The sequence below is a fragment of the Thunnus maccoyii genome, chromosome 13 (assembly GCF_910596095.1).
Source record: "Thunnus maccoyii chromosome 13, fThuMac1.1, whole genome shotgun sequence".
NCBI lineage: Eukaryota > Metazoa > Chordata > Actinopteri > Scombriformes > Scombridae > Thunnus > Thunnus maccoyii.
Genome location: NC_056545.1, coordinates 23,693,532 through 23,720,702, shown reverse-complemented (window position 1 = coordinate 23,720,702; position 27,171 = coordinate 23,693,532). Strand labels below are relative to the sequence as shown.

General features: G+C 39.2%; 1 long non-coding RNA gene across 1 annotated transcript; it reads right to left on the bottom strand.

Moving 5' to 3' along the window:
- Window positions 1-10,140: 10,140 nt before the first annotated feature.
- LOC121910372 lies at window positions 10,141-20,470 on the bottom strand. Its single transcript, XR_006099665.1, has 5 exons — window positions 20,384-20,470; window positions 16,598-16,815; window positions 13,373-13,456; window positions 13,060-13,104; window positions 10,141-11,345 (listed from the first exon to the last, which is right to left on the bottom strand). It is a non-coding gene; the product is annotated as an uncharacterized LOC121910372 (long non-coding RNA).
- Between the last annotated feature and the right edge of the window lie 6,701 nt (window positions 20,471-27,171).

Here is a 27,171-nt window from a genome sequence, read left to right as displayed (position 1 = left end):
ATCAATCTGTTACCATCTTAGTTTGGCATGTTTGCAATCTAACGTGCTAATTAGCGCAAAAAGTAGAACTGAGGCTGGTGGGAATATCATTAACTTTGAAGGTATTTGGTCACAAACCAAAGTATTGGACAGACTGAAATTTTGACCTGATGATGGTGCTAGATCAAAAGTCATCACCAACCAGCCGGCTGAACCTATATTATATTTACTTCAAAGATCAAGCATATGGTATAAGCACTCTGTGAGTGCTGAACAACTGCACTGTCCAACAGAACTGTCTATATTAACTCTTCTGGACATAGATAAAGGCAACAATCTCCCTTGTATAAGCTTGTTAATCTACACTCATTAGACACATTGTCCTCAGTCATAGCTGCCAGTGAGCATTATGGCTAAGACTTCAGTCAATGCATGGCTTTGTTATATAAAAATTTAGTAGTAGTAGTAAGTAGTAGTAATGTAGTCAATGTTTGTATGCTTGCTTTTCACACATTATCTCAGTAAACACTGGGAGAAAAGTGACATTTTGTATAGAATAATATATAAAAAAAAATGGCTCATTGTAGTTACTGGTAATTTGATTTTGTAGGTGTCAAAGATCACTTTTGTATTCATAAAATAAATATACTCCAAATATAGCATCACATTCAGTTCAACATTGCATTCAGTAATATATAAATGTGAGGATATAGTCCAGTAAACATAAAAAACAGATTAATTACATTGTACAATGAGGGTAATACTTTAGGAGTACTGAAAGGCTGTTTGAGAAGAAGCAAGGCAGCTGACCGTACATATCTCTATTTGCTGCCATCAGTTGTCCCCTTTCTTGTCTTCAAGTACAAGGTTAGCTTTGTATTCAGCATTTGCCTGATGTGACTGTTGGTTAAGTGTGTAAAATGTCACAATATTTACTATCACAGTGTACACACAACCTCTAACAGCACTTTAAAGGCTTGAATACCCATCTGCACAGTTCCCTTGAGAATGTTCCTGGATATGGGTATTTTGCATGGCCTCTTGCTCCTGCCAGCCCTAGTAGTGCTTAGCACCAGCTGAGGCTGAGGAATGTGCATCCTTGAGAACAATGCGCACTGGAAAATGGGGGCAACGGGCAGATTAATGGAAAACAGCTCACCACTCATAGGTTGCTCGAACCAGAGTTCAAAATAGACCTTAAGAGAAACCCTGACACACCCAGCACATTGAGGCAGGGTGCCAACCATGATCTCCTCCACAAAGACCTGTGAAACGCCATTGCCACGCCAATGGGTGAGTGTTTTGACAGGAGTTTACCAGCCTGTCTGACAGCATAAACAGATAAAAAGCTGCTGTGCATCGCTGCCGTGCACCTGTTTGTTGCACATAACATGCTATGGCAACAGCAGGGCATAATTATGATGCATGTTTTCCACCCAGTGAGATGGAAGATAAAAACATCCAAGTGAACCATCCTGGATCTGAGAGAACTCCCAGTGCTTGAAGGTATGAAGGATGGGTTTTGCCTTAGCATGGCACAGCTCTGGTTCAATGTGAGTATGTGACTTGGACGGACCAAGAGAGTAAAGGTCTCTCACCCTCTGAACTGATTTTAAGGCAAGCAGCAGCCACGTCTTAATAGACAATCGCTTGAGAGAGATTCTGTTGATGTGTTTAGAAGACTTCCTGGTGACTGCCTCGAGGATATTTCATTAGAGACATTTTTCAACCCCATGCAGAATATTTGCAGTGGTGGCTTCACTGCAATTATAGAGTCACCTACCGCATAAGTAAGCTGCATTACTTACACAAATGCAAATTTAATGTGAAAAGCCAACACAACTATGAAACAACCTAAAACTTAAGTCCAGCTCATGTACAGTAATTAGTTCTCTCTCAGTCCAAGCAGTAGGGTGAAAGAGGTGCAAGAGCTCGAGGAGACACAATTATCCCATCAGGTTCTCTTCCAATGCTTTCCTTGCAAACAGAACTTGCATGAGTAACTTCACTGAGTTTATCAGCTCTGATGCTTTGTTTAACTCACTGCTAATTTTAGCCCCTACCTTGCTTTGTAGGGAGTGAGAGGAAGCCAATATTATCAATAGCATGTAACCTTAAAGGCGGACATGGGGCAGAGCTTGCTGTGCAAACTGTATTACATCATCTGCTGCAGTGATAGAAACAGATACAAATGGAAGTTCAAGCTTTCGATGCTAAATGCAATGAATTACAGCACATGCTGTGACTGGTAGACTGGGAATGCTGCTGCCTGCTATACTATACGGTTAGAAAACTGTGGTAAGCCAGAGTTACAACTTACATCACTACAACCGAGTGTTTGAGGCTTTTGGCTGAGGGGAGCATTTTTACCATTCACAGATATTTTGTGATCTGAGTGTACTGCTTAAATTGTTACTTAGGCATTACAACACATCTGTTCCCCATGGAATTTTAACCCAGGGTAAGGGGCTCAATTTTCTAATTTATTAGTCTATTAGACTAGCTCGGCCTTTCACTTCACCGTTGTAGTGAAAGATGACATAACTGGTACCTTCAAGACCTATTTGCTGCTGGAAATTTCTCCTGTGGCAGTCACTGGGCTTCTCAGAATTGCCGTGTAGTGCTGGCTTTCTATCTATCAATTATTAATGTGTCTATGTTCTGCTGGAGACCCTCTTACTTGAGGGATGTGCTGTCTCAGTATTATGGTTATTATCTTCTTTTTGACTCATGGAAGTGTTTTGCTATTCAGGGGAGTCACCTAGAATTGGGTGAGGGAGACCCAAGACCATGTGGTAATTGACAATGAAATACAGATGAGACCAGGAAGATGATAAATTGAATATGTTAAATTGAGTCAATAACTGAATACATATCTCATGTGGTGCCTGACTTATAATTCAGTTTTACACATCATATTCTTTTCACAGTGAAGCACTATAGGCTGACATCAACTTTTGTAACATAAGGTTGTTTCAAAGTTGTCAAACTGAGTAATTATCTGCAGAATAGAGGTCGAACTGATGAAAAACTGATACCCAAAACTGGCCCGTACAATGAGCTTAAGACACAGTCTGAGGCTGGTACTACCAAATTTGAGAATGGAAACCAACCTTACATTATATTTGAGCTATTCCTTCCTCAGTGACAAAGAAATATCTCTAATAACTAATTTGGGAATGACCAAAATATACAGTACACAAAGATACACCAAGTAGCTTACAGCTGTATATAAGCCAATTATCACTTCCTCTTACAAAATGTTAAATGCATAGCGAAAACATAAATTGCAGCCAGCTGTGATAGCATGACAGCGCATGACACGATAATATTTTATAATAATAAACTGTCTGCCTTACCCGTTAGAGAATGTCCTCCTCCGATGAAGAAGAGCACTTATTGTTTGCTCAAACAGCTTTTAGCAACCAGTGCCAAATCAGGAAGAACCATGAAGCTTGTAGCATACTGAAAAGTGAGGGAGGGTGTGGATGTCAGGGTGGCAGATGAACAAACAAAGGGTTTGACTTTAAAACCGCAGACTGAGACTGATCTCCTACAGTGCTTACAGCCAGTGTTTGGTTATGATTAAGCATAATCACAATCATTCCTAAACTTTATCTAACATTTTAGTTGCCTGACCTAAATGCTTATTTGTCACGAACATGCTCTTCATTCTTAAACCTTAACCGTAGCTAGAGAACTCTTACATAGGTTTATTTTTGAATGGACTGGTACTGATCACCTATTGAGTCACTGAGGTATGAAAACTTACTCATGGGTGTTTATCAAGCTCAATATTGCCTTTTCCCAATACTGGCTACTGTTCATCCCAGCTTGTTTAAACCGTGAGAGCCTTTCCCTGATGAGCTCACCAGTTCTATGAACAGGCGTAATCATGGATCATACAAGGTCATCATGTTCCTACAGTGAAGAATCTTTCCCTGAATCATTGGGGATTTTGAAACACTCCCTTTAGCAAGTTTTTGCTTTATTTCATCCATTACTGACCGTTAGGCTAATGCAACACATCGGCTACACGCTCTCTCTCTCTCTCTCTCTCTCTCTCTCTCTCTCTCTCTCTCTCTTCCTGCTGGGCCTAGTGTGTCCTACTTGGAACACATGACACACATGGATGCAGACTATTGGCAAAAAGAAAAAGAGAGTAATTTCCTCATAAACGATATTTGGAAATAACCAAACCTGAACACGACCCGAGGCTGAAGTGCACTAAAAACCCCAAACCTGATACTTTGCAGAACTGTACTGCAGGGGTAATGGATAGTAATCCATTGTGGGCATGTGTTGTTGAAATAGTGCAAATAGACACATTCTGGCTTCCAAAGAAATTGCATTGATATATATCTGTAAGATAAGCAGGGCAAAACACGACTAACCTATTTCTTTGTTAAAACCTTAAGACAAAATTTTTTCCAAGCTCTCCCTGCAGAGTTACTTTCAAACTGGGTGCACTATTGTACTTCAGAAGTGGTCTATACATGTCTAAGAAAAATTGTTCCTCTGGTGGATTGTAAAGGCCTTACTCTACAGGTTTGTGTGCATTTTTCAGCCCTGCAACATTTCCACGAATATCTTTTACCGTATAGATATTCATTATAGAGCTGCAGGAAGCACTGCAGGGAAACACTGCTCTCCTGTAGCCTTTTCCTCAAGATGAAAACACTACTCGGCTACTGCTGCTGTTGCCTTGGAAACCTGGTCACTCTCACTCTTTTACCCACACTCTTCACCACTCGCTTCATTAAGTGCGTTGCTGCTGGCAATTAGAATAAAACCAGCGGCAGGGCTGGCTGTCTTGAAATGCAGTCTCCAATTAAATACTTTCAAATAGCAATGTTTCTTCAAGCTACATCTGCTCTCTATATAACACACCATGCACCTGGGAGCTATGCTTCTAAAAGCCTGCACTATGGTTGCTATACTGATGAATGACTTCAAAATCCATGTCTTTTAGAACCGTGAATACAAATGTAACATGGATCAGACACAGCCTTGTTACTGTGATGCTTTTTCAAGCCTGCGCTCAAATAAGCAAAACAATGCCCAAACATTGTCACGGTTAGTTCACTGGAGGAAAAAAAATGTCTGCGTGATCAATCCAAATCTGCATCCTTGTATGTGCACTACTGTTTCAAGTACTTGAGAGCAGGGCAGTTTTTTGCTCATCTATTCAAAGCCATTTCTATATAAATGATTGATAACAGAAATATAGGTGAAACAAATGACGGTTACAAGTTTTTAAGTCTGACAACACTCAGCAATTTGTATCACTTCCCATAATTTTTTACTTTGATTAACTGAGGATGTTATTACTGCATTAAAATTGATGAAGTAAATTTAGGTGAATCATTACGGGACGTTTGCTTTAAGTGAATAAGCACTCTGTAGAAGTGCACTCAGTATGTTTCATGTACAACATCATCATTAATTTAATCGTGGCTGTCAGTTGCTCTCACACATACTAAAAACAGGGGAAAAAAACAAAAAACAAACTGTGTCTGTATCAGCTTGCAATGAAAGCATCTCTCCCAACTCAGCTGAGTCTGTGAAGCTTTGCATCACTCATTTAATTCCTATTACCTCCCACCTGAGCACACTCTCAGTCATTGCTGAATTAGCCATAAGCTGTCCGTTTGCATTGACAGACCTTTTATAATCGAGCCCTCAAACAGACTTGGGTCAAAATGTGATTACTAATTTCAGAACAATTTAAAAGGTGCGTGCAGACTTAAACATTGCATTCAACAATAAAATTTCACTGTATCAGAACTTCTGCCTTACTGACAATGTGTTCATCTTCTGGTTAATTTGTTTGAAGAACTTTATAGATAAATTAAGTTCATCTATCATAACACAGAAGATGTGTTTACTTTCTGCCAAAACCTCTACAAATGTAAACACTCTAATAGTCTACAAAATTCAGTTGTCACTCTCAGTTCTGCTATGAAAATATCAGAAATCAATTTCAGAGTCAATATCCTCACTTCAATAAATCATTGTCTAAATAGTGCCGGTTGCTGAGAGTATTTCAGCATTAATTCAAATGATGAGGCACACTGCCACTGAGATCAAGCACTTATTATGATGCCACCGCACTGAGTGAGATTGAATTTTAGTTTGCTGTAATGATTTGTTTTACAAGGAGAGGACATAATGGCTGTGAGGTTGAGCAGAGGGTTCACTTTAATCAAGGAACACAGTATATAAAAAGACACCTCTTCAGTGCACAGTGGCTACATTTAATTATGTCAAAAGTAATTGGTCAGATAACATGTCAGACTTGTCAGCCTTCATCTTGTGCGATAACTTCACTGTAAAACTCAACATATTGTTTTCTTCCCAGACGTGTTGTTTTTCAAAGCATTCCAATGTCAACCTTTTCTGTAAGTTACTTGCAGGTAGCACGTAATATATGGTTCTTCTATAAATATTGAATATTTTCTCTTTGCAAAATGCTCCTATTAAAACTAAATGTGATCAAAGAAACCAATTATTAATGTGATAACTCCTCATGTTGCCATAGTTTTCTGATTGCCAACATAAGATCGTCACTTTCTCAGTTTAAAACCAAATGTGCGAATGTACGAAAGCTGTGCAGTTTTTTACAGCATCAGTTCATAATGAGATATTTGTTACACTGACAGGATAAAAGTTGCCATTTTATTGCTAAGTAGCTGTATTATGTTGGAATTACGAAGTACGAAGTTAAGACATCAACAGTTCATAACAGAGTATTCTGCACATGTATCATTTGTCAGAGTTGCAATGATAACTAACTGGCTGCTTATGTACTGTTTTTGTTGACAGTAGCTAGCTCATTTTTTCACTACAATCTGCATCTCAGTAAATTAATATAACTACTTTTCTTTCCTTTAACATGAGCTAAACCTTGTCCACAGGTACCAGTGAGGCCCTGCACCTCCCCCTCACGCACCTGCTAGCTTTCAGGGTCGGGGCTGACGAGTTAATGCGGCTCAGGTGTTGTAATTGAAGATTGCCACCAGCTGGTAGCTTGGCAGGGCAGAGCAGAGCCGAGTTGGCTGTCGGGCTGAACAGGTGAGCGGTGCTTCAGTGCTGCTGGCCTCTGTTCACAACAACCCCCCTTGTTCATGGAGAGGTACTTGTGTCTCCAGGCACCACATGCACATAATGGCTCTAACATTAGAATAAAAGGAAACGAACTAGTGCTTCATTGAATATTAATTTGAATCTGAAGACACTCTAAAATTAAAACCAACTAACCTCATTAGCATCATCTCATTGAACATTTGAAGTAGAGAAAAAGAATGGAGCCAAAATATCAAACAGTATTTTGTTGTTCAAATACTTCCTGGGCTGACTGTAGCACCAAATATTCATTTAGTTTAATGTAAACCACCCACACACTGAACGGCATGTGGGCCAGTAGTGATCTGTATTGGAATAAATCAGCCACAAACTCTACACGAGCTCTCTGTTAGCCGGGGAGAGCTTGCTTACTTCTTCTATGTAGCCTTAAAGGATACATCTAATGCTTTCCATTTACATCTCTAAACCTGATAAATATGACATTTAAGCAGTAATCTAATAAGCCACCACTACAGGTCCAAATGGAATTAACACAGTTTGCAGTTGCCTAAGATGTATTCAGCATTTACAGTACATGGATATCTTCAGACGTCTAAACTACATTAGCAGTTTCTCCCTTCTCTCATACTCATTTCCATTAGCAGCCTAAGCTGTGCATTTACAATATCTACTGTTCTCTGCAATAACTAATAAGGGCTCTCGACATCAGAGGTCATGTTGTTTTTTTTTCCCTCAAGTGCCCACTTGAATTTCAGTTTGATATACTGCCAGAACTCCAGCCAAATCTATTGCGAACATTCATGTGGTCATTCGATTCATGATATGTTTCATTAAGACCTGGAATTTTTTCTTTAATGTGAATAAGATAATCCAAAAACAATACCAGGCATATCAACATTAATCACATATGCAACTGGGCTAATCTAGAGTAGACAGGCTCAAATACCCATTTCCTTCATCTTTTTGTTAGCTGCTGCTGCAAGAAGGACATAGAATATGTGAGCAAAGAGAGAGCAAATCGTGTCTTGCTCAGTGAAATGCTGCAGGTACAGATGTTCAGATGTTCTCTGGTTTTTGGACAGTTTTTGTGTAACCACCAGAATTCCCTGCAGCTCTCAAGAAATTCGAAATCGATCATTGCGTTTACACACTGTGGCACCTGGGTGGGGATGGGTGCAAGCCAGCACCTTATGCCTCTCAAACAACTACAGTGGCACTGCACCATGAGGAGTAGCACCGCTCTGTAGAGAGACAAGTCAATAAACAGTTACTTGGGCCAGCAGGTTGCTTGTCAAGTGCAATTACAGGAAAAAACATTTTTCAGACTGATGTTACCCAATACAAACCAGGTGGAGATTGGAATGGAAAGTAAACTTAAATGATCGAAGGATAGATTGGGAGAGGTATGTGTGGCACTAAATATGCTGAGTAATGCGAGCTGTGTTAAGAACAACAAAAAGGGCCAGAATAGGCTCTTCGAAAACATAGGAAGTAAATGAAGGCAGGGGCATACAAGGGCCATGAAATATGTATGTTTGTCCTGAAGTAGAAGAGGTAACATGGTATAAAATAAAGACTATAAATAGGTAAATAAATAAATATTATCCTTATAATATGCTAAAGAGCCCAAAGAATTATTGCTCATTGCTCAAAGAAAGAAGAAAAAAAAACCACAAATAGGTCAGAGTGTGTTCATTCTTTAAGATTCAAGATTTACCAGCAAGTGAAATAGCATGACATATCCAAAGTCATCTGTAAGAACACAAGAAATCTCACAGCAAATGAAATGTTAAACAAGAGCTGTGTGTAGAACACTGTAATGCCCTCAGGCATTATAGTCTGTTGTTGGAAGATAGTCTTGGCATATTATATTTTACAGGCTGTGATTTGTAATTAAATATTAAGTCTAATTAGCAGAATCTTTCTTGGTTTGTAATTTAACAGCATCAGAGTAATGTACACTGACTTCACGTGCTGGTTTTAGGGTAGATCTAATGCAAATCTCATATTTATTGTGGGAAAAGTAGTGCTCACTTATAAGTCATTCTGTTCACTGCCTGCATCATCATGGCTGGTGCCATGTAAAACAGTTTCTAGGTATTTGACTGGCAAAGCTGTTTCAATACTTGAAGTGTTTCATTATATTTAATCAAAAAGAGAAAGCTTGTTAGGGAGTTTTTCTGAGAATATTAGCTTTCCTTCCATTAGTCCTTGTAATAGTTCTCTAAGTGCAGAGTTCACCGCCCAATCATCTGACACTTAAAACTAATCACCTGCCTCATACAATCTGTCAACCTTTTACAGAGGCCTCTAGGTGATAGAATAATTGGTTGTGGTTCACTTTCTTCTTGGAAGTCTTGTTGTAGTTCCTTTTTGTTTTATATGTCTTCCCCTCTCTGAGGGTATTTTGGTTTTGGCGACGGTGGAATCTTGCAAAATAGAATAACTCGGTGACATTTTGCAGGCAGGAAGTTAACTTTGCTGAATAGCAAACTGTCACTTGGGCAGATACAAATAATTGACTGGCTCATTATCCTAGCTCTGTATTTTCTCTGCAGGACACTTTACATTATTTGGTTCTAGCAACCTATTATTTCACCGGGCATTTCATTGTGTAATTAATTTGTGAGTGCTTACCAATCTCAGAGCTAACATACTGGACTGTTTAAACTGATCTTGGTCATAATCCAATGATGGGTATGAAAAGGCTTGTCCAAATTTTTACATTAGACTAAACACTTGTTATTTCGAGCTGGATAAAATCTCCAGGAGCGTCTGGGTTTAACAGTTTCTGAACATTTTACCAACCACAATCCAACATTTATTGACTAGCACTATCTAATCTTTCAGTGGGGGATCAATAAGTGCATATTATCAATTTATTCAGAACCTTTCTGGTGCAATTTGCTTACATTTATACTTATTTTAGTACAGTATTGCCCTAAAGAGCAGTCAGTACAGAAACATTGATATTATTTCCATATTGTGTAAGAAATCAGTATGCATATTATACTGTAATATGGAATCCTACCTTGCAGACTTATCCAAACCTTTTATCCGTCCTTCATTCTCTATACACACCCATACACCAGGGGTGTAGGTTTTGCCTCAACATTGATAGGGACACATCAACCCACACCCTACCCCCCAAGGCCATTTCCTTAAACTAGACAACACAGCCTCATACTGACTAAGAACTGTATCGACAGCTTGTCCACGCACTAGTCCCTTGAATTTCCTTGAAGTTCCAAGTTCATGGACCCACTAGGGGAGAGGCACTGCAAGCACATTGTGTTATAAGATTTACACAATGTGCACCACAATGCACATACCGAGCCAATGGCTGTTCTCTCTTCAACACTGCCTGTGCCCCTGAGCACTTTCCTGCCATTATATGTCTGACCTCGTTAGCCTGATACTAGAATATTCAATCTCAAGAGCACATCAATAGCTATTTTGGCTATCTGCTCACCGGTTGTCCCTGGCACCTCATACAATTCCACAAAGACTTCCTGCTGCACCAGGTCTTGGCCCACATATCTAAAACATATGGAAATTTGCTCTTTTCCCAGTATATCCTGAGTGCCATCCATTATAACTGACAGCTGTACCACTGGTAAGGACCTGATTGTTGCTACAATGCCTCTGACAATTGTGTTACCAAGCAAGGTTAAGTATTCATTTTGGCACTGTGGACTGGCATAATCATGGCAACAGGTGAGCCAAGACGAAAAAAACAGGGTCAACATTTGTAAGCAACTTCACAAGGTAGTAGAAATTCCCTTCATTTGCCTCATGTCCTCGAAATGCTACTCTCTGCCTAGCCAGATACCTTACAGCACCCATTATTTCCTCCAGACAGTGCCTCGCCTCTTCCGATGCACTTGATATTTGTGTGGGAACTGGAGTTTGCTCCTGTGCATTAATTGTACTGCATGATGGTGTGCTTTGCTGGCTTGGTGGCGACTAAAGCTACCTGTGGCATTCTTCCAATTATTGAAACCCTTTGTTCAGAAGGCAGGGTCATTCTTTTTTTCCAAAGTAGTCTTTTTTATGGTGTATGCTTTGACACATTCAAAACAAAGAACCTTTTTCAGTGTTGGACTATAGTGAAGCCATGGATACTGACTGTACCAGTTCACCTGAAACCGTAACATCTTGTTTGGAAGTTGCTGTCCTACTATGAATTTTGGATCAGGCTGGTATGGCTTACTCTCCATGTCCATTACACTCCTACACTGACTTGCTTCAGGATCATCCTCACTCACACTGACTGTCTCCTAAAGGGAAAACAAATCAACATTAGCAATTAACAATTATTCTTTTGCATCCTGTGTTGTAATAACTTACAATTAAGTTAACATCAAAATAGGTAGACTATAGTTACATTGAATGTAAGTTGGTAATTTACAGTTAATCCATAACTAGTGCAGTGTCTGTTCAAAACGTGCCTGCTCTGAACGGCTCGATTGCTTGGCCTCCGGCTACTACTTCAACGTGTAGAAAAATGAACATAGTATGAATATAGTATATACACTAACAACACTATTATACACAGATGTTATAAATTATAAGTAGCCTACTCTATTAATAAATACATGTTCTTTTCTCATTTCCAGTAAAATAAGGGCTGCATTTAAAATTAAACAATGTGCATCCTAAAATAAAGTGGATTGATCATATTGGGCTCTTTGATCGTTCCTATTTTCTGTGCCTTCAGTTCACTACACTCATTGTGTACTGGGCTCTGAGCACTTCCAAAATGCGGGTGACCTACTAGGGGTGTGCCTGAATACAAATGCATTATTCAGCAAAGCACAAATTGTGGGTTTTCTACAAACCTTTATTTTGTACAAATATTTTAAAAATTATTTGTTTTCGGGAAGAAAAAAAAAACATGTTGAATACTAGCATGCAGGTCGGTTACATCGCTATCTCAGTCCTTCGCCTTTGCTCTGCTGTTAATCAGCAGGTCTCAACGAAAGGAGTCACATCCACCTGCTGCATGATGCACATTTTCTTATTTTGTGATCACTCCTGGAATCAGGGGTGTTCCTCAGAGATAAAACTGAGCCACTGACATGCATGAAGTGCTCCCAAGGGACTCTCCATAACCTCCTTCTCCTTTTCAAAGCAAGAATCGCCTTTGAAGTTCTTCTCTACACGTTACATGCTGCACTGTCTCTGTATTATGAGTGTATAAATAAGTAGAGGTCTGTCTGCATGTTGGCAATGCACTGGGTTTAGCTCAGTAGTCAGAACAGTAATCTATGATCTGGGAGACTTGAGTTCGAGACCTTGGGACCTCCTTTGTAAGATAGTTTATTCATGAACACTTATTTAAACACTTAAATATCCTAAAATTAAAAGCATAATAAAAACAAAAACTAGATTTTTACACCTATTTCCACTTTTATTTGAATACAAATACAAATATAAATAATTTTGCTGCCTAAACATATAGATACAAATACTGGGCTCTCTGCACATCCCTATGACCTACACTCAACAACGTACCTAAAGACCTCCTGTGTAGTCAGATCTGCTAAACGTGCTGCTAATGCTACGCTTTCTGTCTAGACACAGAGTAAGAGTGTCCATTCTTGATTAAAAGCTCTGTTTTCACTGTCTACAATTATCTTTTTAGAGCACTTTTCTCTGACTCATATCACGCCTCGTTTCTGGTCTCTCTGACATGCAAGAGTCAGTTGGCAGAGCCCTGAAGCTCCGCCCTGCCCCTGCAGAGCAGAGAGGCTCACTGATCACTGGTTTATTCAAAGTTTATGAATATCAAACGTAATGCATGTCCAAATTGCACCAAATTCGACAATGCACTCCCTTTGTTCTCCAGCCATACACCCACCAAATGTGGAGTCGATCAGATGAATGTATCAAGAGATACACGAAAGACATACAGACACAGAGATACAGAGATTTCTAGCTTTAGTAGATAGATAGCATGTGTTTGATCACAGAATCATTTTAAGACCTCACCTGAAGCCCTGAAGGTCCAGCTGCTTCTCCCTCAACCTGAGTTTCCTATGTGTAATAAAATTATGCATCGATAAATAAGATACTTACAAACATATGGTTAAACTTGGGTCCCATTTTTTTCACAGCAATTTTAAATATTGAGTGAATAGGATCTTATGAAACCAACTTATTCTGATGTAAGATTTTTTTCCAAATAAACTCATGACCAAATATGTTGACTTTCGAAGGTTATATTTATTGAACATCCTAAGACTAACTTTGATGCTGATGTCTCCATATACTTTCAAACTAAAATTCATAATTAGGACCTCACCTGAAACCCTGAAGATGCATGATGCATGTGTGAAGATGTTTCCTCATCAGTCTGCTCTACTTCTGTAGCCTACTGCTGCGTTTCCTGCATACAAAATGGTTCATTAATGGTGACATTTCCATGGGTTTTCTAGACTGAAATTCAAATCATATTTTGATATCCACCCATTTCATGTTTATTCCTGATAGAAACCTTACTGCTAGCCTACAGTTGACAGAAGCCAGAGTTAGCTTGCTAGTTAGCACCAGCTAACATGGTTAACTAACATCAGTTGACTGATTATTTATATACTCTCTATTACTCTATTACACTCTGGGTGATGAAAAGCTCCTAATGTCTCTTCTCTATTCTGGTGGCATCTGGCATGATATCTACAAAGTACAAAATGTGTTGGCATGGACAAAATTACATTATGCGTGGTGTGCAGTGCAAGCAATAGAGGAAGGGGAGTAAGTCTGAGAAGAAAGACTAAATTTTTGCCCATGCTTGAGGTATGTACTGACAGCCCTGATAACTTACTGTTGTCAGCACACTGATCAGTTCTTGCCTCCTCCATGTCCCACAATAAGTACAATATTTGCATGTGACGTGAGCCTTCAGATAGCCCCCCTCCCTTTTAGCCAATCAAATGCTAGCATGCCTAAAGTGGTGATCTTGGAGACGTAGCCTCTGGTAGGGCACATGGAATTCTCTAATATGACTTCACTCCAAAGATAATGCAAATGAGTTAGTTCAAATATTGGTAGGGACAATTCTGTCCTCCCAAAATATTGGTAAGGACATGTCCCTACTGTCCAGATGCAAATGTATGCCCTTGACACACACACATACACCTACTGTACAGTAATCACCAGCTGATTGTTATCTCCATGAACAACTGACCCTCCTCCCCTGGAGTGACAGAATGTAACCTTTAGGAGGAACTGACCCATCTCCTCAGGGACAGTCAGTGTAGACAGCTTCGCAGCAACCAAGTCCTTTAAGAGGCAGCTGAAAGGGCACCGGCTTGTTGAGGGGATATGCACACAGCTCACAGATGTCAAACCCTTGGAGCTTTGCCTATTCACCACTTGATAATTGGTCATCTATCTACTCTCCTGTGATCACCAGTTTAGTTCCAGCTCTGTGGGTGAGTCATTTATTTCTGGTCTCATTGCTGCTTGTTTGTTTCCAGTTGTGTAGTCAGCTGTTTACTTCTGGTCCTATGATCAGGAATTTATTTCTGGTGCTACAGTCAGTGCTTTATGACTGGTTTCAAGGACATTGCAGTATATGTGTGGCGCAGCAGCCATTTTCTGTTTGATTTTATTAATTGGTTGCAGACTTATTTAATGCAGTGGAAACAATGTGTTTTGCTCATAAATCCTGAACGGAGAGAGGGACAGAAATAATGTCTGTTCTATACATTTAGGTGATGTTCTAGTGTGTGCAAATCCATATATGATATATCCTCCCTCAATAGCGTGAGCCCTTCCAAGTACCTGAGCAGTTCAGACTGTGAAATGCTAATAGACAAGTAGAGAGAAGTTTGGCTGCAGTGAGTGAGCAGTGTTTGTGAAATGAGGTTGAGTGGGACACCCCTGTGCACAATATTGAATGGAGCCTTGGGAGCAGAGTGGGATCATGGCAGGATGAGTCAGCTTTATAAATGCAGAGAGAGAGAGGTAAGTAGTAGCTTACATATTGATGGGGTTGATGTCTCTAGTGAAAAAGTTATGAGATCTATATGACAGCAATACCTTGAGGCCCTTTGAGAATCTCTGTCAAGAATACAAACTGCTAGTTAATCGGTGATGGAGGTATCTCCAAATTTGTAGTCTCCAAGAAAATATATCTTGGGTGAATGTTGCTGCTGCATGAGAAAAAAAAATATTGATCAACTGTTAGATATTCAGACTTGGTCATGAGGTGCCTAGATATTAGTCTCTTTTAGTGTGCAAGTTCATTAAACCTACCGCTTTAAAATCACTATGGGAAAGATTTCAATGTTTCATTTACAGATAATGATTGGTCCAACTTATAAGAATTCCAAAATGTTGTCAAGGGTGATGAGAACTAGATTCATTCACTTTACAATCATTAACCACTATTGGACTCCCTCAAAACTACTGAAACTCACTTTGAGAGAAAATACCAAGTGAGGAAAGCACTTGCTCTATATGATAGTCCACTGATAATGGTTTTAGTTACCAATTCGGGATTGTGCTTAAAAGATTGTAGGAGTAAAAAATCCATTCTCATCCAGTATCAATAGGTAAAGACACATCTCAATACTTTGTCTTCACATGAGACAGTACAGACAGCACTTATGGTCAGCTGGACATTTAAAGTGCCTATAATCAATACTTTTTGTAATAACAATGGTTCCAAACTGAGGTGAACTTATGTAAAAATGCTGCCTGAAAATCAAAAGCCAGGGCATCAGCCTGCTCTGAACGCTCCATTTGAAAAGTTACCTCTAGTTAGATATATTATATTATATATATATTTACCCCAGGAGTTAGTGCAGATAATAAGGAAAACACATGTTTAAGTGTGTACTCAACTGGTTAATATACTGCTGAAGATACTAGGCATGATGCACAATTAGACAATCAAATGCCTCCACCAATACTGTACAAATGGAGTTTCCAACCTTGTTTTTTCAATTAAAACTTTCACCAGAAGACTGTGTTATGCTTTGAGAAATAATGTGATTAATCACATTTTTTTTGTAATTGTCAATAATATCCATATATTGGACAACATATTCAATGGAAAATAGTGGTAGTTAAATTTACTGAACAGTTTAGGAATCCAGAAAAGTTTTACTTTTCTGTAAATTAATTATATTATTATATTATTATTATATTATATATTTATATATATACTAAGAAATTATATAACACTATTAAATTATAAATATGACAGTCTTAGCGGCATGGCTCTGTGGATGTTAATGACGGTCATTCAGTCAACCACTTTGGTTCCGACATAAATATCTCAACAGTGAATGTATGAATTTCTGTACATACATTCACAGTCCCCAGAGGATGAACTATATTGACTTTGATGGTCTCCTGACTTTTCCTCTTATGCTACTATGAGGTTCACATTCATGGTTTTGTGTAAAATGTCTCGACAAGTAATAGATTGCCATGACATTTGGTACAGACATTAACTTTAAATCTAGTGTCACCATGATGTCAAAATTTCAATTTGTTATTTTTGGTTATGACCAAATACCTGCAAAACTAGCTGCTAGTTTGGCTGTAGACTCATCAATGTCATCAACATCGGGCTTCCAGGGCTTTAGTGAGAAGGGTCCGGCTGTGGCCTGTAGACTGGGGGTGTGGCGTGAGGGGGTGCAATGTGAGCCTCCAGTTAAACCCTTAAGCCCACAATGGTCCAATGGAGGACCATCAGTCCAGTTGGAGATGGGATGAAGATTTGATCGAGGATTCCTGGATTTTAGGTCAGACAAAGTTCATTAGAAAACAAGAAGAAAATGAGCAATGGCACAGCAGAAGCAGCAGGTAGGTAACAGCTCAGTGCAGCTAAAGTTTAACGTATGATGTTAATGCACAAATAAATGAAATTAAAAACATTTAAAAATGAAGTTATTTATTGCAGCTGTTGGCTAGGTTAGATGCGGCGTCAGTGTTAGTCTTGCGACGACAATAACCTAACATTAGCTTAGCCTGCTGCCAGAATGGTGTGCATGTGAGAGAGAGGTAGTTTATATGATGATATTGTCCAATAGTAAACATTATTTAGCAAAGAATTTTTTGTTTAGGATTAATGTTATTAGCTATAGCAACAAATGTTCTCAAAGCTCAGTTAATGCTAGCTTAGTTAACATGAGCTGATCCCAGATCAATGTGGAAATCATTGTGAAGCTCCGGAATGTGTAAGCCAGGAGATTGTCTTGGGGCTTTATCAAACACCCCAGACAGGAGAGAATGGCATGGACTTGAAGCAGCTGGATAGTAGTTGATGAGTCATGCTATTGATGTGTCATATGCCAGTTAAGTGGCTCCTGCACTGATCAGTTTATAAGGTGTACAGCACAGGGGATGTCACTGTAGGACTTTTAATAAGGGGGGACAGTGATTGTTGCTGATTGACCAGGGGTAAACACTGTTCAATGGCTGAAGGGGAAGAAACAGTACCCAGTGAGGAAACAAAACAATCTATCCAATAGATTATGATAGTGTAAACTCCTATTTCTATTAGTTTCTGAAGCAGGTAATTTTGATAAATATTGTGCTGGTTATGTGATGTTAGAGGGCTCTTGTGTTTGATTGATATTCTACAACCCTAGCTTGTTTTCTTTACCACAGATCGACTATGCCATTGATAGCAGACAGCCACAAAATGAGTGGCTTTTGGAAATCAGAGGAGTGTAGTTAACACGAAAAGATCCCCAAACTATTGGACCAGAATCCTAGCTGGAATCTACTGTCAGTTAAGAAATAAATGGTGTCTTTTTGTGAAACTGAACGACTGTTGATTTTTGTTTGTTTGTTTGTTTTCTAGATTGGGAATGCATGCTTGCACTTGGTACAACAGTTGACCGTTTGCGCATGTAGTTCATTTCACAGAACTTGGGTCTTGTTCCAGACCTTTGGGTATTTGCAACAATGTAAAATGTTAATGCTTTTATTCACTTTCTATTTAGGTCTTGTTCAAGACCTGTTAATATATATAAGCTTCAGTTGGCTCCACAGCTAACCTGTATATCACTATTTTGCAGTATTATAGAAATGCCTCCCTTTCATAATTCATACATTCAAATACATGTTGATAGTGTCCTGCATAATCCCGATTAGATTATAACATGAAACCTCTCCTATCCCCCAATTTAACATGACATGCCAGCTATGCGAAAGTGGTGGTGTGTAATGTTACTTGAGAAACTCAACCAATGAAACATGCGTCAAGCAAACAGTTAATTTAACATGTCACATAATAGTGTAGCACTTAAAGTAATTGATCAAATAGCGTTGCCACTGGTAATTAGTGTTACTATATTACATCAAAGATAGAGAAAATACTAAAGGATTTCTTTACAGGAGAGAAGATGCTCTTAGAAAACAAGATTAATACTACCCTTGCTAAAGTTGCAATACACTTACAGTAAATATTGAAATACAATAAAAGGTATGAAAAAGACAGTGGCTGCTGGCTAACTGACAAGCTTAGCTTTAACAATTAACAATTGTAAGACCACGACGAGAGCAGAAGAGCCCCCTTTGCCCCGGTCTGCTTCTGCTTCATGCTGTCAGTTGGCTGTCAGGCTCACACAGCAGTGACAACACTACATAAAAAGATACGGTATAAACAAAAGTCCCACTAGCGACCGTGCTGCCCCTAGAGTTGAGAACCACTGGTGTATTGACTATTGTAGCTAAGCAAACCCTAACTACATATCTGTGATATTTCCTGCTGGTGCATTCTTAAATTTTCGCTGGAGAACATGGCTAAACTAACGTTACTGATACATGTCAACAAGCTAATAAGTGTAGGGTAACAGTGTTGCCTGGATATATCTGATAATTAGCCAGCTAGATAACTTTAGCTGCTGTATCATTTAGCTCCTGGTATGTAAGTGTTTAAGTATGTAACATCATGCTACCTTTGTTTGATAGTTGCTCAATGGTCATCATGTGCTGGGCATTCAATTTCAATGTATTTTGCTTTATAGATGGATATACAGAATTTTTTGCCAAGAAGGGAGTGAGCAGACCAGCAAGAGGAAGAGACAACACAGGTAACTATTCATAATACTTTGAGTGTTACAATAATAATAATACAAAGTTATGACTAATGTTAACCTACACCCTTGTGGAAAAGCTCTTAAATTTGCTGAACTGATAATGTGGCGGTTAGTGAATAGGGTTACATTGTAATAGTGGAACAGAACTAAAAGAAAACTGTAGGATAATGCCAAACCAGTGTATCATTGGCAGCTTTCACAAAACTCCTGTCTCAGTGTAGTTCCTACACAATTTTCTGAAGAAGTCTATTCCTTTGTCCGTGAACCCTTGCAGAGCAGTGCTCACTGCCGCTATTCATGAGAACCTTCTGAATGACTTTGAAGGTATACTGGTAGTAAATGTTCAGTGCATATAGCAGACCCATTAACATAGCTACTGCATGTCAGTAGTCGTTGATGCCATGGAGAATGATCTCATCTTCCAGCACAACAGAGAAGTCAAGATCCTCTCCTTCTTTTATCAGGAGGATGCAGACATTCATTTCCCTTGCCATGCTGTTGTGTCTGTGGCCTTCTCAAAGACAGAAAAAATAAATATAACTGTATAATCATTTGTGATTGTTTTATTGTCTGACAAGACAAAAAATGAATTGTCAGATCAGTGAGTTTGTACATTTGGTTGAGAGTGGTGCTAGACGAAATGTTAAAAGGTAACCAAACCTGATAGGGTGAATAAAATTGGGAAAAATTGGGTTTTCCACAAGCACTGGCTGCCGGCCATACAGCTGGACATTAAAACATTTACAGCTGGCTACTTTTTGTGTATTCTTGGCCACAACACAGTCAAAAGGCACATTGCGTGACTTGATTGTTTTGTATGCTTATGTGGAGAAATACTGGAGAAATACATTTTGAAGTGGTTGTTTGGCGTTGATATTATGATATTCTAACCAGTAGCAAAGGTCATTCAAAATAATAATTACACATCGGCACATATGCCGTCCAACCTCAACCAACCAAATCCATACTCACTAGGGCCCTCCAGAGGGTGTTGTGTCAGTCTGAAAATAATTTAAAACAATTTTAAAAAAGATGATTTTGGTCCACAGAAGTCTGGTGATTCAAGTCTGACTGTATGTATAAATGCATTTATTATTCAATAATGTTACAGAGTAGATATGTCAAAAAAAAGAAAAAGAGCACCAAGCTCAACTCAAAAGACTCTGTCTTCTTTCTTCATGAAACAGCCTGCCTTGCTGCCCCTTTCCAGATCGAGTTTCATTGATTCATTCAGCATCAAAAATCAAGCTTACCTCTGCAGTCCTGTGGAACTTTGAAGGATCTTCATGGAGGAAATATGGCAGGCCCCACAGAATGATGGCCCTTCTCATTTGGTTGAGTACACTATTAAAGCCACACAACCACCAGCCACTTAGTAATTATGGCCATGAGGACACCCCGCTTTAATAACAGAGGTTATTAAAGCAAGGTGCATAGTTTATCCATTGATTGTTAAATCTAAATTCATGTAAAAAATTCATGTTCAACAAGCAACAGTCTGTTCACTCTCACAAAATGGTACTCTGAATACTCTGAAAGTATATGAATGAGTGACTGAGTGTGAGACAATGAGAGAAAGAGAAATAGTGCAAGAAAGCACAAGACTGTGTGAGTTTGCTGCTATGACTAACAGTACAATTACAATGACTAATTGCGATTGTATTGTTATTGTTCTATTAGCACTACTATAATTGCTACAACTTCTAATGCTGATACCAATGCTACTACGTGTTAGCATCAGTAGTTGTAAGTTGAAAGTGTACAATCACCATTGACATTGCCCTAAAATATTCTTCATACATGCAGAGAAGTAAAGCAAATGACATCTCACATGCTGGGATATCTAGTGTAATAATATCGGCTATGGCATTGGCAGTGCCACCGCTCAGCATACGCAGAGTATACAGAGCGCGTGGGGCCTTAAGTACCAGGCAGGGCCCCCCAAAATTAAGGTTGACAAACCTTAATTATGGACACTTAGTTATGGACAGGCCCACCGTTGTTTTTTTTCATTGTATGTACCATATCACTCAATTCAGGCAAATTAGATGTTTTTACCTAATATATAAAAAGAGCCCCACCCGCCCCTTCCTCGGAATGGTATAACCCTCAAAGCCCTCGTCGAGTTTGCTTCGGTTCGCTTGTAACCTACTACCCGCCTTCGCCCGAAGGTTGCCATATTCGCCTGCTTTATCAAGCTGTTTTTGAATGAAGCCATAAGCGGAGCGACTGTGGGGGCAGAGGGGGCGGCCGCACCAGGGCCCACGCTCAGTTGGGGCCCTCTGGGGATGTAGTGCTCGACCCCGCGGGTGCAGGAGGAATAGGAGAATTTAACTCTCTCAGCTTCTTCTATTCATTCTCTATGGTAGTTCTTTTAACTGTGGGTGTAATCCCCCCTCCCACCACAGTGTGGGTTGCAATGGCAGAGTGGCGCTGTCCGTATTTCTGCTCGTTAACTCTGCGGGAAGTGAAGACCGCAGAAGCGATTCAAAGTTTATGTCTAACTTCGCTGAAAACTTTATCCAGAATATGAGATATTCGCGTCTTTTTATGTTTATGGTGAATGAAACTTGCCAGACAAAGTTTCAGCCTTCTGAGGTACATTAAGAGCTATTTGCGTTCGTGTATGGATGAGGCCAAACTATCCAACCTCACTTTGCTGTGTGTTGAGCGGGACATAAACACTACTAAGGACTAAGTGGTTTGCAGGTTTGCCACCATGAAGGAGAGGAGGATGTAGTTTTTAAAAGGGACCGTGAAATGTATAAAGTTTGTGAAACTGTTCGGATTATTTTGTTCCATGGAGGATGGAGAAATACACAAATGGACTAACGTTACACTAAACTTCAGCAGTCTAAGCAGGGACAACACTTGGTAAGTAAAACATCCATAATTAATCTTTATTAACTTAAAAGTTGGTTATGAAGAAATCAGTCATAATGTTAGGTTAATGTGTCGTTTAACTCCATGTTTACCGCATCTCAGCACCTGTCTGTGTCACTGCCTGTGGTGTTGTAGACACTTTATATTTGAATAGGCCTTGTATTGTTGTAGACCGCTGTGTCTATTTTATGTTTATGTTATTCCCGTGTTAGAAAGACATGGTATGGAGACAGAGCACCTGGTTTGTCGCTATCTGTTGGTGGTGGTGCTGAACTGTTGGTCAGTCGGTATATGTAGAGCACCACATGCTGTCCTCAGTGCTGAAACATTCGAACGCGGCTGGCAACCTGTTTTCTTTTTTGTTCTTCAGAACAAGCTTGTCTCAAAGTGGCTTCACTGTATGTTTCCTGAGACTTAGGCTTACATGGCTCAATAAAAATCACCTATTTTACAGTTGCGCATTTTAAAACTGTTTTAGAAAGGCCCCTTAGAATGCTTCGCCCCCTCTGTGCTGAGAGTCTAGCTCCGCCCCTGAATGAGGCATAATGGCAAGTAAGAGACAACATGAATTTCTGAAAAAAAAGCTGAAAAAGAGAAAACTGGACCCCCATGACCAATTATGCTTAGGGCATTCAAATGGTTAGCAGCGGCCCTGGGCATCAGTCAAATTAGACATCACCGTTATTAAACTTGAGAGTGAGTATCGGCCAAAATTTATAATTGATCAATACTTTGGTGCACCCCTAAGTTAAAATACTTACATCATCATCAAGCATGCTTAGGACATTTTTTTATCTGCAGTAATCAAGGAAAATGCTGTTCCGGCCCAGAAAAAAAAGGCCCTCTCAGGTCAGCTGAAGTGATTCGAGTGAATTCAGCTTCAGTCTATAGGAAATAAAAAAGAAAACAGAAGACGCAAACTTTTTTCAGCTCGATCTGTGGAGAAAGGTGAGCCACATTGCAGCCATAGGAAATAATGGTGTTTTGTCTGGCTCATCTCACAGCCATACTGCAGTTCTCCTTCACAACTTACATTTCAAGAATTAATGAAACTCATCAAGAGTCTCTGGCCAATTGTCAATCTGGATCGTCCTAATGTCATCTTTGTTGAGAATAACTTGCAGCAGCATGTTGGGCACTGGGATAATAAAATAAGTATTTATTTCATTAACTGCAACAGTAACTGCAGTTTGAGATTAAAGATATGACACTTGGATTAGTTGTCAATACCTCTTAAGTGCTTTGCTGTGAAGCTGAGAATGACCAAACAAAAGGTAATGGCAAGACTTAGTTGAAACAAGATACCGGGGGTGGACAAAACAAAAGAAACACCCTACAATGCAATCCAATCCAGTAGCCATACATTTAAAAAGGTCATAATGTGGAAGAGAGGTGCTTATTTAACTCTGCAGTTAACACACCTGAATGCAGCAGAAATGCATTAGGAGAAACCAGAAGAATGTCTCGAACCATATGGGGGACGTAGTCGTTGAGCTCATCTGGCTGTCCCCACCAACCCATTTCTTTTAATCTTAAGGGCTTTGGAATTGTCTGTGGCCTGTCTGAGAATGTATGAGGAACACACTGAATGGCAGTATTCATTTCCTCTAAGGTAAAGTCATTCTTGTAAATCAGTGTCTTTAAACACAAACACAACTCCACGGGTACTATTCCTTCCAATAAGTCACGTAAGAAGTCCAGTGGAAAACCTGTTACACAGTGAAAGTAGGTTTGTTTGTGTTGGACACAGTCACGTTTCACTCTATCAACAAGACCCTCGTTCTCTTTTACTCTCTGAACAGCTTCAGTGTGCAATATTTTTGTTCTCAGTGGAAACAAACCATCCCTCACAGAGACACTCTGAATAGCATCATGGCTGGCTAAGCAGAATCTACAAAATTTATCAACATAAAATGTCTCTTGAAACCCAGCCAAAGAATGAGCTCCTAGATTGTCTGATGACACATAGAGGACTGTGCCTTTGATGCAGGTACCCAACCTATCAATGTAAAATCCCTGGTTTTCAAGTATACAAAGCTCCCTAAGAAGTGGTTCACCAATTGGTTCATAACCAAAAGTCTTCACATCATATTGCTCAGCACTGCAAGGTATATAATGAATAAGGCTGATCTGTATCTGACAAGCAAATCTGCAAATACCCAATAAATAGCAGTATCTTTATGTTTCTTTCTTGAAGTTCCCAAAGGGTTGCGTATTTCAGATTCATCAATATATAATTCTAGAGAAATACCTAACTCTTCCCCTGAAGGAAGTGGATTATCTTTGAAGTATAGCCCATCACAAAATGATTTAGGCTATATTGACCAGACTGAGATTTTACATTTGACTGTTCTAGGATTTTGTCAATTACGTTACCCCTTTTCAGTTATTTTGGCAATACAATTGAAAGTTTTTTTTGTGCAGACCATCTTAACAATATTCAACTGGCTCAATAACATTGAATCTTTCCTTGTAAAATAACTGCCTTTTGTATTCAGTTCCAAGAGAACCACTCTCTAAAAAGACAGCTAAGAGGATTGGTTTTCTGGAAGGTCTCAATTACTAACTTCAGTGTGGCATCTTGAGTTATGCTCTGTAGGAGCCACTTCAACAGTGTTTTTTGAAAGTTCAGCTAAAATAGCAATTTCATGAAATTCATTATTTCCTCTGTAGCTAACTTTGATACATGAATGTAGGGATGTGTGATTTGACGATATTAGATCGTGAACGATTAAAATGTCTCCACAATCTGCCTTTATAGAGAGATCGTTAGTGTTGTGCTACAGTGCACATTGTATCAGTTCAGCACAGCACAGTCTGCTAGCAGGAAACTAATGGGTATTAGCGCTGACATGGCGAGCACCTTGTACCACATCTCCAATCTGCTGGAGAAAATGACCCTCAGCGATAAGGATTTTGGGTAAAAACAAGCTCACAGCGGAGCAAACTATCTGTACGGTTCACATCAGGAGCCCAAATTGTTTGTTTTTAATGGTGAATGCTGAGCATCGTCACGTCACCAGCTCACCAGTTAACTCAGATTTGATGCTTGGTAGCATTTTTGTGAAATCTACAGCAGTTTCGATGTCCTGCTGGGAGGCTCACCTGCTGCACATCATGTTAAACTGGACTGCAGGTAAACGCTGTTTAGTGCTTAGGTCACCTGCTAACTGGTAGCATTAACTTCTGTCATGCTGCAAGCTAGTGTAATGTCAGCTCTGGTCTATTGTGTTGGTGCCTTTTTTTAACGGTGCACATACAGCTAGTTATCTGAAACAATGCGTTAACGCTTCTACACATCAACTATTTGCTTTTCAGATGTGACATTAGTTTGGTTGTACTGTTAGTTTTGTTTTCCACTGCAATATCCATTTTAAACAAGGCCAAATAGACTGTCACTACTTTATAATGCAGCCTTGCACAGCTGCTGCTATTTATTTATCAAATTGTTTGTGTTTTAATGTAATTTTATGTGAGTCTTTCATGGGTGTATGTTTTTATGTTGTTTGTGAGCCCCTAAGCTAAACAAATTTCTATGATGTGATAGACAATAAAGTTTTTTTAATCTTGAATCTTGTGTTCTATTCAGTAACTTGCAAAACAGTCTTAAAAACCAACATGAAAAAGAACCGCAATAGGATCGTGGCTCGAGATCCTGCCTGGAAAAAAAACAAACACAATATGATATTTTTGCCATATTGCCCACCCGTACATGAAAGACTGCTTGCATGCATAGAAGCAAAGATGTGAGTCTTTGTCATCATCTGACTGGAAGCCAACACAATTTCTATCTGCTGAGTGAGTGTTAGTATTGGCTATTTGTGCAGCAGTATCTAAAACATGATCTTCTGAGTGTTCTGAGGGCTCTGCCTTAAAATCTTGTGAAGAGTTGGAGTTATGATATCAACTTTTGTGTGATGTAAAACTGGAGATAACACTTGATTTAAAAGCACAACGAATAGCCTATATGTCCAAATGACAGTTTCCTTAATTGTCAAATCCGTGCCAAAATGACGAAAGTATAGTTTAATGTCTGCAGGTTCTTCAAAGTCACATAAATGGCATCTTATTCTCAAGTTCACTGGTTTACTGCTGCTAAATCCATGTTGTCTCCCATGTGTTTGGAGAGATTTTTGTGAGAGATTTTTGTGACTGGAAATAGCACACACAATTGTTGTAAATGCAGGGGAGCGCTAATATTCTTCCATAGGGACCATGACTGGTTCTGTGGTGTTCGAGGATTCTTCAATAATTTCTTGTGACGTAAGTGCAAACTCACATATCCATCTCATTCATGAAGAAGCCAAAAAGATAAAATCTCATGTCAGTATAATGGCAATGGCTACAATTGTAGGGACTAGACTACACTTGGAAATCAATATTTTGTACTCTTAAAATTATAATTATTAATTAATATTAATTAATATTAATTAATTAATTAGGAGGAAAATAACAAAATCAAACTAATCAGTCTCATATCTGAAAGTTGTGAACTCTGAGTATAGGGATCTCCATGTCTGTTTTAAAGGAATACACAAATACAACGACATGGTGATAAATCAAGATATTTATTAAACTACCAAGGGTACCACCAGTTGTGTATATGGTTAGTACCACTAACCATATATACATCTAGAATGGATGAATGAATGAATAAGTAAATTAAATTAAGTTACTGCCAACAATGAATGGATTAATAAATGAATGTTATCAAAAATGAGTCAAAAGTGCAATTATAATTAAGTAATTAACTCTAACTAAAGCCAATAAAAATTAAATTTTGGATAGCTCTTTGCATCAACACTGAGACAGAAGCATGGCAGATGGTTTTCCTATTGTTTCTGTGGTGATGAAGGGCTGATGATGAGGCAAACTTCCCGGAAAACGCTGGAGAAAGCAAAGCAGACTCAGTGATCCTCAGGTCGCCAGGGTGACAGCAAGATGAGAACCGCTGCAGCAGGTTCAGTGAAGCACTTTGGTTCACTGCATCCCAGGAGGGTGGATCCAGTCTCAGACTCAGCTGAGGCCAAACAGCAGGAACACAGTGTGTTTTCCAGCTTTGTTGTGTTCCATGGCAGGCTGCAGAGTTTGGATGCTGGAGCTCTAACTAACCAAAAACTTTCACTACATGAAAAAAATAAAAAAATAGGAGATTACA